Source organism: Lissotriton vulgaris, chromosome 3_1, assembly GCF_964263255.1.
Source record: "Lissotriton vulgaris chromosome 3_1, aLisVul1.2, whole genome shotgun sequence".
NCBI classification, from domain to species: Eukaryota; Metazoa; Chordata; class Amphibia; order Caudata; family Salamandridae; genus Lissotriton; species Lissotriton vulgaris.
In genome coordinates this window covers 1,750,511,935-1,750,524,289 of record NC_141689.1, presented here as the reverse complement: position 1 = coordinate 1,750,524,289, position 12,355 = coordinate 1,750,511,935, and positions in this window count along the sequence as shown.

Here is a 12,355-nt window from a genome sequence, read left to right as displayed (position 1 = left end):
ACCATATCCACAAAGAACCAAAACAAACTTACCTGATTCATGCAGGTTAAACCAAATCTATCTTCCACTGCCGACTCTTCAGACCAAATGGTCAAATCCAAGGGTTTCGCCATTCAGGACTCCTGTTGGGATAACCACTGGGCGAGGCACCGACCAACCAGACAGAAGGGGCATCTGCGAGTATCAGAAACTCTTCATGAAGGGATCCCTAATCCGTCCGTCTGACCCGACGATGGCCTTAACCTCCGACCCGTCCGCTGAAGGGGATGGGCCACTGACCTGAAGGAGTCCCTGTTGGGACACCAACTGAAGGAATCGGCACACTTCGGGTCACACAGGTCATTCACGACCACCTCTCTGCCTTCTACGAAATAAAGAGTAGGTCAGACAGTTTAGAAAGCAAACCACTAACAGTTTTTTTTCAAAGTTCGATCAGTGGAGCCCTGTCTGCCCAGTCACTAAGAGTGTTGCAGAGAGAGTCAGACTTCAGCAAGTATAACAATACGTTATGTACATTTCAGAATCAATGAAAACATGCCCACCATGGAATTTTCCAGAGAAGCGCAGCTGGACAGTAAATTGCAAAGGAGTAAGTACAAGTTTTGAAGCCGGGCACACATTATCTATCAGTCAAGGTAATTCCGCCTGTGCCTGCCACTAGACAAGAGGGAGAAGGCTTACATCTAAAGGAAAGGTATGCTTTAATAAGAACAGGGCATTCATTAGTGTGGTAGAACTCAGCTCCGAAGAAACATAACTTGGAGAAGGCCATTTCTCGGAAATGGCAGAGAATTTGTTTTGATCATGATACAAAATAGCGCCCGTACACAAAATGGCGCTGCGAATGCTAACTTACGTAAAACAATACAAATGCATAATTTTTTTTCTAACAGTGTCAATAAGTGGGAACATATTACACCACAATACAGCAGACCGTCTGTCTTGCTGTGTTGGAGGCCACTGGCGTGTAGTAGTGGGTTTAATCACAGCTCCATCAGTGACGGTGTTTAGCTTTTCCAGACTTCCACAACTTCATGAGGATCCTTTGCATACTGCACATTGACAAATTGGCATGGTGAAGACCACACTTACCCCCTCTGAACATTGATTGCGGCAATGGCCCCATGGACACTTTTTAGAAGTTCCCAGTGACCGTAATGCCCCTTCACAAATGCCACTTGATTCCCATATCATGAGTATTATACACTTAACACATAACCCTGGGCTCTGTTTATTTATTGGCAAACTTCTGTGGTGCCCCCATGTAAATGAGGAAACCCCTTTTTAAAATGCGTGGACTCGACAAAGGTTAGCATACCTTCAATTATATAGTAGGTCTTCATCTTAATAAAGCATAATTTACGCTCCTAGATTGAACTGGCACAATATTGTATTTGCATAGAGGCGATAATACTATACTGTAATGAGCCCAAGGGCTGGATTATAAAAATAGTGCACCACGCATACCTGCAAAAGGTGGGGATGCACCAGCCATGGCCTTGCACAATGCACATGATACATAAAAATGCACTGTCCATAGTGCAGGGGCGAACTCAGACCTGCACTGGGGACAGCACAGCACTGAAAGGCAGACCCACAAATTGAATTTGCAGATCCACCTTTCAAAAGCAAAGAGACAAGAAGGATTTTAAGGAGGAGGTAGGAAGCCCCTACAGGCAGGTGTAATGGGTAACTACATCCAAGTGTGTGTGGAGGGTGCCTTTATTGTCCAGGTACCCACATGCCTCCCTCCTGAGGTCACTTTTTGAAATATGACCCAGGAGAAATTCAGCTCTTCCCAGGTAATCCAGAAACCAGGAGCTGTATTACATATTGGGCATACATTTCTGATCTGCTCCACAGCTCTCTCTTAATCTGCATTGTAAAACAGGGGCGCCTCCTAGTGCAGACACAAAATGGTACCAGGACTAGAAACAGCGCATTAATGGTAATCAGACCAGCTGTTTCAAACTGATGATCTTCCTTTCGCTGCTGGAGACAGGCCCGGCTCAGTGTTAAGGGTGGGCGGTGATAATCCCATGGGTGGGTGCTGTATGTGACTCTACCATGCCGTAAGGGAATGTGTGTTGAGTTATTCAGAGGACTATCCTACCACCAAGGGCACCTGCACACTGACTGTGGGCTACCGCCTTTGTGGTACACAACCAGTGTGCCTCCTGACAGCTTCTTTCTTTCTGCACTTTCATCCTTAATGCCCCACAGTCACAAAGACATACACTCGATTCAATGTAAATGGGGGAACAGCCCCTTGGGATCGAAACGACTCACATTTTTCACTATCATGATCAATGTTTTAAAGGGGTTGCACAAGTGTATATGTCTCCTGTCTAAATGACTAGAATGTCTCAGAGTGGGTTCAAAGATTGCCGCACTTCTGTACCAATATGTGGGATATTACCATAGGAGCCATAATACACATTGGCTGCACTTTACTCAACTGCACCATGGAGCACCCTTATTTGGGTGTGTCCGGCACTTACCAGGATTGTGGGTTTAGTTTAAGTGCATATCCTGTTCCCAGTGCAAGTGCTAACTTGTGCCTGTGTTGCGAACAGTCCATTAGGATAAGACAAACAAACTGTTTGCAAAAAGTTATTGCTGACCTGGGCTCATTTTCCTGGAAGGACAGGGATAATCCCACTGGAGGGTGCTTTTTGATGCACATGCCTACAGGGGGATGTCTAGGGGCGTTCCATGGACCACTGTGTCTCCTCCCAAGGAGCACACTCAGGGGAGTACTCACTGTGTGCAAGCTCGTTGTGATACACAATCAGTGTGCCTCCTGCCAGCTTCTTTGCCGGTGCACCATGTCTATACAAGAGCGCAGTTGCAAAGGCACACTCCCATGAAAATGAGGGAATGATCCGCTGGGTTCCATTTTACAGAATAGACTCACGCTCATTTGAAGTCGCATTTGTAGTACCAAGACCCGTGGCACAAAAAGCGGTGTGAAATGCAGTTGCATTTTAGTTTAGAACGTGTAATACAACCCAAGGGACTACACTGCATATCAGCTACAATTTTGTTATCTGCGCCGCAGCAAACAGGTAGGGGCATATAAGCAAGAACCTCGTTAAAATTATCGCCGTTTTAGCGGCAGGAAACTACCGCTAAAACGGCGTTATTGGGCTTGCTAATATGCATTATAGAATTCCAATAGAAGCCCAGGATAGATGATCAGGACATCTAACCTGGGCTTCTGTTGCAATTCTATAACGCATATTAGCAATCCCATTATCGCCGTTTTAGCGGCAGTTTCCTGCCGCTAAAATGGCGGTAATTTTAACGAGGTTCTTGCTAATGTGCCCTGTAATTCGGTGTGCCCTAGCAGACTGGGACTGAGTGCCCAATTATTAAAAAAATGTCACCCCATATGCAAAAGATGTGCCTCAGTTTTTGCGCACAGTGACCGTTGTAGGTGGCGAAAATGTAAGTGAACAGCACCGTCCCTTTTTTTCTGCTTCAAAACAAACCCGACTCTGGGCTGTTAATGGGATTGGATTCAATCGGCTGTCTTTTTAAAATCCATAATTAAGTAATCTCCTGCTAAAAGACCAGGATCAACATACGAAAACTCTCAACATGTGTTTTTCAGCAGATAATGTCGGTCACAAAAGCCTAATCCAATTTACTAAGCAGCGTCAAAATGCTAAATCCAATAATTAACTTTGATTAAAGCCATTAAATACAAATATGTCCTCATTAACCATTGTGCAACTGGGACTCGTAATCTCTAACGTGAATTCAGCGTCACTCGTCACTTTGATTAGTCAATAGGGACTGAAAGAAGGAATTTAATGGTAATAGGAAGACTACTTAATGTACGTTTTCTATTAACGAAGCAGCCTTTTTGCATTTAGTCACAATTTTCATAAACTTTTGAAAAGTAAGTCCTTTTACGATCTGTGCCAAAAAAGAACAACCAATGAGTTATTGATCAAATCCGGGTTTGCTTTGTGTAGTGTAGCATACCAAGCGTGTTAGGAACTTTGCACTTTGTTGAGATCTCTCTATTGCCATGTGATAGGTGTAGTTGAGGAAAATGTGCTGTATATAGTTGTGCACTATCTGTGCTCAGTGTCACTGGCTTCAGAGTTTTTTCTCTTCAAGGAGAGCTGTTAGATTGTGCATTGAAATCTGGAAGTTGAAAGGTTCCTCGGAAATATCGGTTGCTGCACGTGGATATGTATTTCCACCTATTTCTGATCAAAAGCCTTACTAACATCCAGGGCACAAGTCCTAAAAAAAGAAGTGGGGGGACTAACCTACTTAATCAGTATGCAAGTGGCATTGCAGCGCGTGGCATCGCAGACTGTGACATCACGGCGCGTCACATCACAGGATCTGGCATCACAAGAAGTGACATCAGATCTTAAGCCCTCACATATATGTTTAGTAGGTGCATCATGAGTACATTTGAGCACATTTCGAGTATACTTGCAAACCCTCCCGATTTAGGCAGAAGATTCACACTTTTGTAAGCTACTGATTAAACACTTATTTTTTTTCAGCATTAAGCATTCTCTAGCCATAGTACTTTAAAATAAATAGTGATATTTGAATTATTACAACGTGTCCTCAGGGGTAGTAAGCGCTATATAAATGCTATTTATTTTGTATAAATACTGGGAAACACCAACACATCTGATGGCCCTACAGTGAATGCACATCTCCTAAACAGAGCTTGAAAAAAGTGAAAAGCTGCCTCTCCTAACTATGGGGAAGTGCTAACAAGATGTGAGCCTTTGTTTCCCCTCTGCTGCTTTTGTTTCTAGGTGTGAGGCTCCTGACTGCTGCCAGCCAGGAGGCTAGAACAAAAGGAGGTCTGATGACCCCTCAGATTCGGCCTTTTGTTATGGGCCCAGCTTGAGTCAGAAATGAGAGTGCCCCATCCCATCCCGCCTGCACGTTGTTGCAGATCAAAAGCAGATGTAGGCGCTGCTGAAAGTGTCCCAGTGTTTGGAAATTACACCGGGACGAATTCAGCATCTTTTTTAGTGGGATCCAACTGCTTGGCAGGGTGGACGCCATCCACCCGCGTGTTCCCCTGACTCTCTAACATCAAACTATCAAGAGCCATCCACCCGCGTGTTCCCCTGACTCTCTAACATCAAACTAACAGTCAGTCCATCATGTGGTACTTTTATAGCGCAGCTTGTCACCCGGGAGGGTTTCCAGGCGCTAGGCTGCAGGTTCAGTCGAAGAGCCAGGTTTTGAGTCCCTTCCACTAAACGGGGTACTGCGCAGTAACGTTCTTAGGACTAATAAACATATATTAGTGGCAAAAAAACCAAAATAAAAAAATTCAAAATTGATGCGAGTTAACAAGAGATAGTAAACTATTCAATAGGGGCACTCGCAATATAGGTGAATATTGTTTAAATTCGGCGCCATCAAGCCCTGCTTCCTTAGTTACTATGTAGAGCTTCGCTTATGAATGTTGACGTTTTTTCATGACTCTGAACAATCTGAATTTTTTTTTATGAAGATGGAATGTTTGCTAGAAGCCTGAGCCACATTACAAGGAATGTGGCATCCCATGCTAGTCTGCCAGGTTATCATCATGGAAGTATTCATTTTGCTTATCATCAGTTTAATTAAAGCATGCCTTTGCGTGGTAATCGTTGATCCTGCGGCAGGTGCCTTTCGGGTCGGAGTCACACAGGACAAGCGTGGCATCTCTATTCTGGGGGCTCAGAGAGACCTGCAGTTACGATGACTTCGCACAAACCACAATATTGATTAATCATCCTAATATTATTCGTGATATTTAATATTTAAAGAACACACAAAAAACATACTTTGTCTCTTGGTTTCCAGAAACCAAAGGATAGGTTTAATAATGTTTTTGCTGCCGTTCGCATGGCACAGCGCAATGTTGAACTGTGTTCGCTGACTTTTAGAACAGATTATTGTAAACCACTACTACATTTCGCGTTGTGTTGCACCACCCTAGCAAATCTTCCTCTAAGCGTTATCAACCCAAAGTAGTAGCGCTGATAATTGACTTTGGAAAGATAAAATGTGGAGCTGGCTCCATTATGATGCATATCTGTTGCGTAGATATATATGGAGCGAATGTATGACATTGTTCTACATTCTGTCCATCAACTGTGGTTTTTGCATTTGTCACCCCGAGTGGGATGGGTATGCTCAGGTGGGGAGACCAACCTCTCCACTCCCTGACTGACGTGAAGCCCCAGCATTACAGGACTTCAGTTTAAACCGCCCGGGGTGAATTTTACCATCAGGGGATGGAGACTGGTCCACAAGGCTATGTATTTGCAGAGCTGATGACCTCACAGGCCTCAGGGCTGTGAGATCGTTAGCCCAGCAAATACTATAGACTTTGGGCCCACCCATCAACAATCACTGTGAGTGGCAGCATGCCGCAGCAGCCCCCAGCAAAATAGCTCATGTGTGTATGTGGTTTAAAAAAACAGTTGTAGCATTGCTTTACATTGGACCGTGAAAGTAAAGGGGGCGGAGCCCCTTAGCCGTTGAAGAGAAGCCGCTACTGGATGCAAATTCTGAAAGTTCATGCCTTCTCTGTAACTGGGTATATTATTCCAGTCCATAACAAGTGTGTACAACAAGGGTGGCACCAGTGCAGATCCGGACCATTTTCTTCAGTGCTTAATTTGAGCCGCTGGTTTCTGGTGCTGGCACCGGCACTAAATTGTCAACACAAGCCTGTGACAGTCTACCACAAGGTGGTGCTGTCTGGCTAATTTAGAGATGACCACAACAACAGTTAATTATTAATTCAATATACATTACAAATGACTATTACCTGCCACCCAAGCCATTATTTTGGCTTTGGGGACCTGAAATAGTCTGAATTGTCGCACTTGTAGGACTGCGAGGTTAGTGGTTGTGCTGTTACTATGATTAGCAGCACTGGCAGGGGCCCTGAGTGATGCAAGCTACAGTGGCCTCCTGACTAGAGCACTTGCACTTACTTTTTTTTACAAATTAAGCACTGATTTCCCTGGATTAATCATACATCGATAGGTGTGTAAACTACACCTTATGATCTCTGCCTACTTAGGACGTCCCTAATCCTGGTAATTTTAAAATAAGCACAAGTATTACCAAATGTACATAAAACCTTCGGTATGACTTCCATCATTTATGTATACCTTTATTAGACCATGTATTGCCAGCCCTTGAATCCTCAATAAACTTCATTTGAAATAAAAAAAAATGATAAAAAACACGTGGGTTGGAGTGGTTGCTTCAGTGTCACAGGAAAGGAGAGTTTCTCATCTTTTTGATGTCAGTTCAATGTGTTACTGAATTTGATTTATGCTCTGTTCAACAGCAACCTGATTACCTCCCCTTCAATATTAGAAATATGGAATATTCCTTCCAATACACTGCAGACTTATTTCCAGTCGGCAGCTAGCATCCAGAACCTCCAAACGAAAATAATAAAACTACACTGAACTGATGAGGATTTGCTTCTGTCTTTGGGAACATCTGATGTCTTTGGCTGATGACTTCAATAACCTTTTCTGACCAAAGTTTAGTCATGAGGTACTGCCTGGCACATAACATCAAGCATGAGAGAAACCAAAAAGAACAAGTTGTGCTCACTGTCGAGAAATGCAACCCACTACAAAAAGAAAAGAGGCCTTTGCATGCCAAACTGCACATGAAGATTCAACATGTCATTACAGAATACTGTTATATATTATGGCGAAGTCTCACCCTTGCCACTTCGTTGATGGATATGAAACAAGTCAAACAAGTTGAAATTCCCTCTTTTGGAGACTCTTCGAGACAAAACAGTGTGTCATTCTTTCTTCTGTGGTTGAAATAAATCGCGTGCTTCTGTTGTTTTGATATTTAAGAACCCCACACCAGCACAATTTTGAACCACAGCATATCAAATTGGCTGATAGGAAGAACTCAGTGGAACAGCTGGCACCAGTATATGAGTATTGTAACTGTGAAGGACCTTGATATAACTTCTCAATCACTGGAAACTGACAACCCACTCGTGCCTAAAAAATGAATCGTATTTAAAAAGAAAAAATGCAAGCTAGAAATCCATGACATTACACAATTCCATTTAAAATTGAAAATGTAATGCAGGAACCTTAGGTACCGACTCCCACTAATCGTGACAGGTGTGGATTTGTTTATGTATAAATATAACGAAACAGTGCTTCTACACATTACAATGTGTTTCTTCTCCTGCATAATCTTTTTTTCCATACGAAAGCCTCTTCCTCAGCATTCCCAACAACGTTGAATGTGGGCCAGATGTAAAACACCCTGTTGTGATTGTGAATCTGGCCATGCGCAAAATCGCAGGATTTGCTTGCGAACATAAATAAATTTTTGTTGTACAAAATCTATTTTACAAGTCAGAAAATTCTTTACAACTCATAAAAGGGCTTTTGCAATCATTTAGAAATTACAAATAGGAGTGTGTGCGAAAGTGCCCCCCCCTCCTACTTCTGAGTCGGAGAGGAATGTATCAATTATTTTTTCACTGCAATGCAATTGTGGTTGTAAACCATTGATGAGTTACAGACGCCCGTATCTAATTCAGAAAAAGTTGGGTATCTGCTGGACACACTTTTCCCTTTGTATTGCCAGCATTAGGGGCAGTAGTCAGTGATCCAAAGGACTACTGTTTGCTCCTCATGATGTTTTTTTAAATGTGTTTTTTTTAAAGCAGCACTGTTTCCTTTAAGGCTGCTTTTAAAAAAGAAAATATTTCTGTTTGAGATTGCAACCACAGGGATGGAGGCTTGTTATGCCTATGTAGCCAGTCACAAGGGCCCACAAATAGCTACCTGCTAATTAAAATTTCAGTGACCCCCTGTGACAAGAGATTTTGCCTTTCAACCCGTTAGTACACAGATCATCTTGCAAAATTAATGACTGGACACAAAAAGTCTGTGGCAATTTGCAACCACTTTTTCTGAACAATCTTTTATTATGTAGTCTAGACCACTGCTTGCTCCCCTACCGGCCCCAAAAGGCCTCAAACAAAATTTGCAAATGATACTCTGTCCAACGGGGTCACTTAGGGCTATATGTATCAAGCAAATTTGCATTCGCAAAGGCCGAAATTCGCAGTTTGGTAAAATGTGGTGCAAAACAAGGAATCCCAAAATTTGCGATTCCTTATTTTGCAATTTCATTTAAGGAATCGCAAATTTTGCAATTCCTTAAATGCAATGTATGAAGCAAAATAAAATTGCTAAATGTCCTTAAGGAATCGCAAATTACCACCAACTTCTAGTTGGTAGTAAGTTGTGAATTCCTTGAAATTATTTAGCATTTTTCAAAGTGCCATGTGACGCACATACATGCCCTTATGGCTTGTATTTGCACCACATGTGCACCCATGCATATTTCAGGGGGGCAACAGGGTGTCCTTTGGACACCCCTGCACCCTTGAAATTATTCTCAATTTGGGATTAGCAAATTGCGAATCGCAAATTGAGAATAACTTCCCATTCCTTCCTATGGGCCTTCTGTCCCAAAGAAAGGAATGGGAAAGTATTCCTTAATTGCATTTTGCAATTTGCTAATCGCAATTAAGGAATTTTAAGAAATCGCAAAAAAAATGTGATTTTGGACATACATACCTATTTGCGATTCTCAAATAGCGATTTCTTAAAAATCGCTATTTGGGAATCGCAAATCAAATCATTGATACATATGACCCTTAGACTTTGTAAATGGATTGCCACTTCCTTTGGGAAGTCAGTAACTTATTAATGCTTAGCACCTCAATTACTGTCCCAAACCATTGATATATACCATTCAGAATTGAAATTAGGTGGAAAAGTCCCTTTCATGCCTCCTCCTAATTGCAATTCAGACTGGATTGCAAAACCCATTTTGCAGGCTTTCCTGAGTCTCAATATTAGTTTAACAAATAGTAAAAAATACTTTCGGGTTGCAAACCCTGCGATATTGTGAATCATTGAACTTGGGACTGTGAAATGATTTTGTATATCAAGCCCCTGTCCCCTAACCTTTTACAGATAAGGAATGTATTATCTCTGGAGCTAAGTAACAAATCCAGATTATTGTAAGCACCTGCAGTCACTTGACCAAGATGGGAACACAACTGGATCTGCTTGCAAAGTACTTATGAGACCTGCAGTGCTACCAGAAACATTCTACTGCAAGGTTCAGCCACACATTTCAGTAGTCAAAAGATGTACAAAAACAGATGCCTAATTTAATAAATCAGCTATACGATAAAATGGGTCAAGTAGGCAGGTGATTATAACATAAAGTTTACAACAACTTTGAACTTATCTACAACGTATAACACAACTTCATATGGAGTATTACTAAACATTCACATTTGATTCAAAGTTTCACGTTGGAAATATCGTTTCGTGCAATATTTAATAAACTTTACAATTAAGCAACATCAATGTAGCTGATTGAAATAACTATGCAGTGTAAAAGAGAAATTAAAAAATAAATGTACTGTTATACAAGAAAGCTTGCTGTACTTATATTTAAAGTGGACAAAGTCGCATTTAGCAGCACTATAGGCAAGGTTTCCAGACTAGACTCTAAAAAGATAACAGCTGAGAAATGTATTGGCAAACTGGACTTGTACAGATTTATACATTTTGTGGGTAATCTGAACTTGGATTAATACTCTAATGCTGTGCAGCGAACACATTTACACTCTAGTCTAGTGTACATTGGAAGTCATGATGGGTCATTTTAATGAAAAGCATGAAGACAATATTACCAATAAAGGCCATTTCACACTTGGAATGCTAGTATATGTTGCTCAAAGTGCTCAAATCATCTCAAAGCCTACCTGCAGAGTTCATAGGAGATGCATCTGCTCTCCACTACATATGTCAAGAATCCCTTCCATTGATACATACCGTTCAGAATCAACATCAGGTGGGAAGGTCCTGCTTAGTGCCTGTATACCCTCACGGGTGATAGTGCGCTTTACAAATACACATAACGTCCTGTCTCTTTCCTATATGTGATCTCGATTGAGGGTTGCATCATGTATATTTATAAAGCATCATTTAATTGAAAAAAAACAGGCTGAAACAATGATCAGCGTTGCAGTGAGCATAAGTAGCACTTTCCCAGAACTACTACATGCCACCATGCAACCCGTCTATGGCTGTTTACTTTCTGAAGCAGTACTAAAACAAATGTTATGATCCCAAATCGGAATTCGGATGTTGTAAGACGATTTTCTAAAATCAATGCGAGTGAAGTAACAGACTTTATCACTTTATGTAGCCAGTGGAATGTGAAATTATTCTTCAAGGAAACACATTGCAGGATGCTTGGTTTTTCCCCTTGATAATCTTCTGGACGAGACCTTTTGCTATTGTTGATGGAAGCCAATTACTCTCTCTTAATGCATGACTGATGCAACTTTTTGTTAGTTCAGACCCATTCTAAAGACATATTCAAAACATTTGATTCAAAACAACCTCAGAGGCATTCCATACCACACACGTGTCCGATCCTTTGAAGTTAAGGATTTAAGGAAATGCAAGCACAGATAACATGTTTACTATTAGGGCTGCTGGCATCCATCGTGGGTTCAGGGGCTTTATGAGATGAGTGGCAAAAGATATGGTGAGCCAGTCTGCAGTACTCGTTAGTGTTTAAATATTGTCCTTGCAGTAAAATGTGTGGGAGAGCTTGCCATAATTACATGAACACATTTGTGTTTGATTATGTCCTATTAATCAAGGTGTGGAATTTCCCAAAAAAATGTTGAGCTGTTTATAACTACTTTGAATCATTCTAAGCCCTGTGTTCCTGCTTGACATATGCTTTTCCATGAGCCTTACTAAAAGCTGAGAATAATATAGGAGTGGATGAACCTAACTCCTGAATTTGTGAAATGGATATTTATCACCAGAAGAACTTCTTCTCTTGGAAAGTAAATGGAACCAGTGTAGCATTCAGACTCCTCCAAGCAGCTGGGTTGGGGGTCTGTCTGAACAAATGTGGACCTTCTTGATTGATGACACTTAGTTTCGTTTTCAGATTCCTGTATTTCACTTGCCATGATGAGGAATTCCTGCATGACTTTTCTAGATGCTGCCGCCTTGACCACTTGAGACATAAGAAGGAAATCCCATGCTGACCCCAGCAGTTTATGCTGGTGCAAAGAGATTCAATTCTTAGAAATCAGCTCATAGTGTATGCTTATCATCAACCTGAAGTGCAAGACACATTTTTATGATACTCACAAGCTTCTCAAAAGTAAGTAATGTACTGAAGCTTAGATATAATGACTGTTGCAAGTGAAGACAGGGAAGCAATTGCAACAATATTCATAGAGGGTTTTCAATTA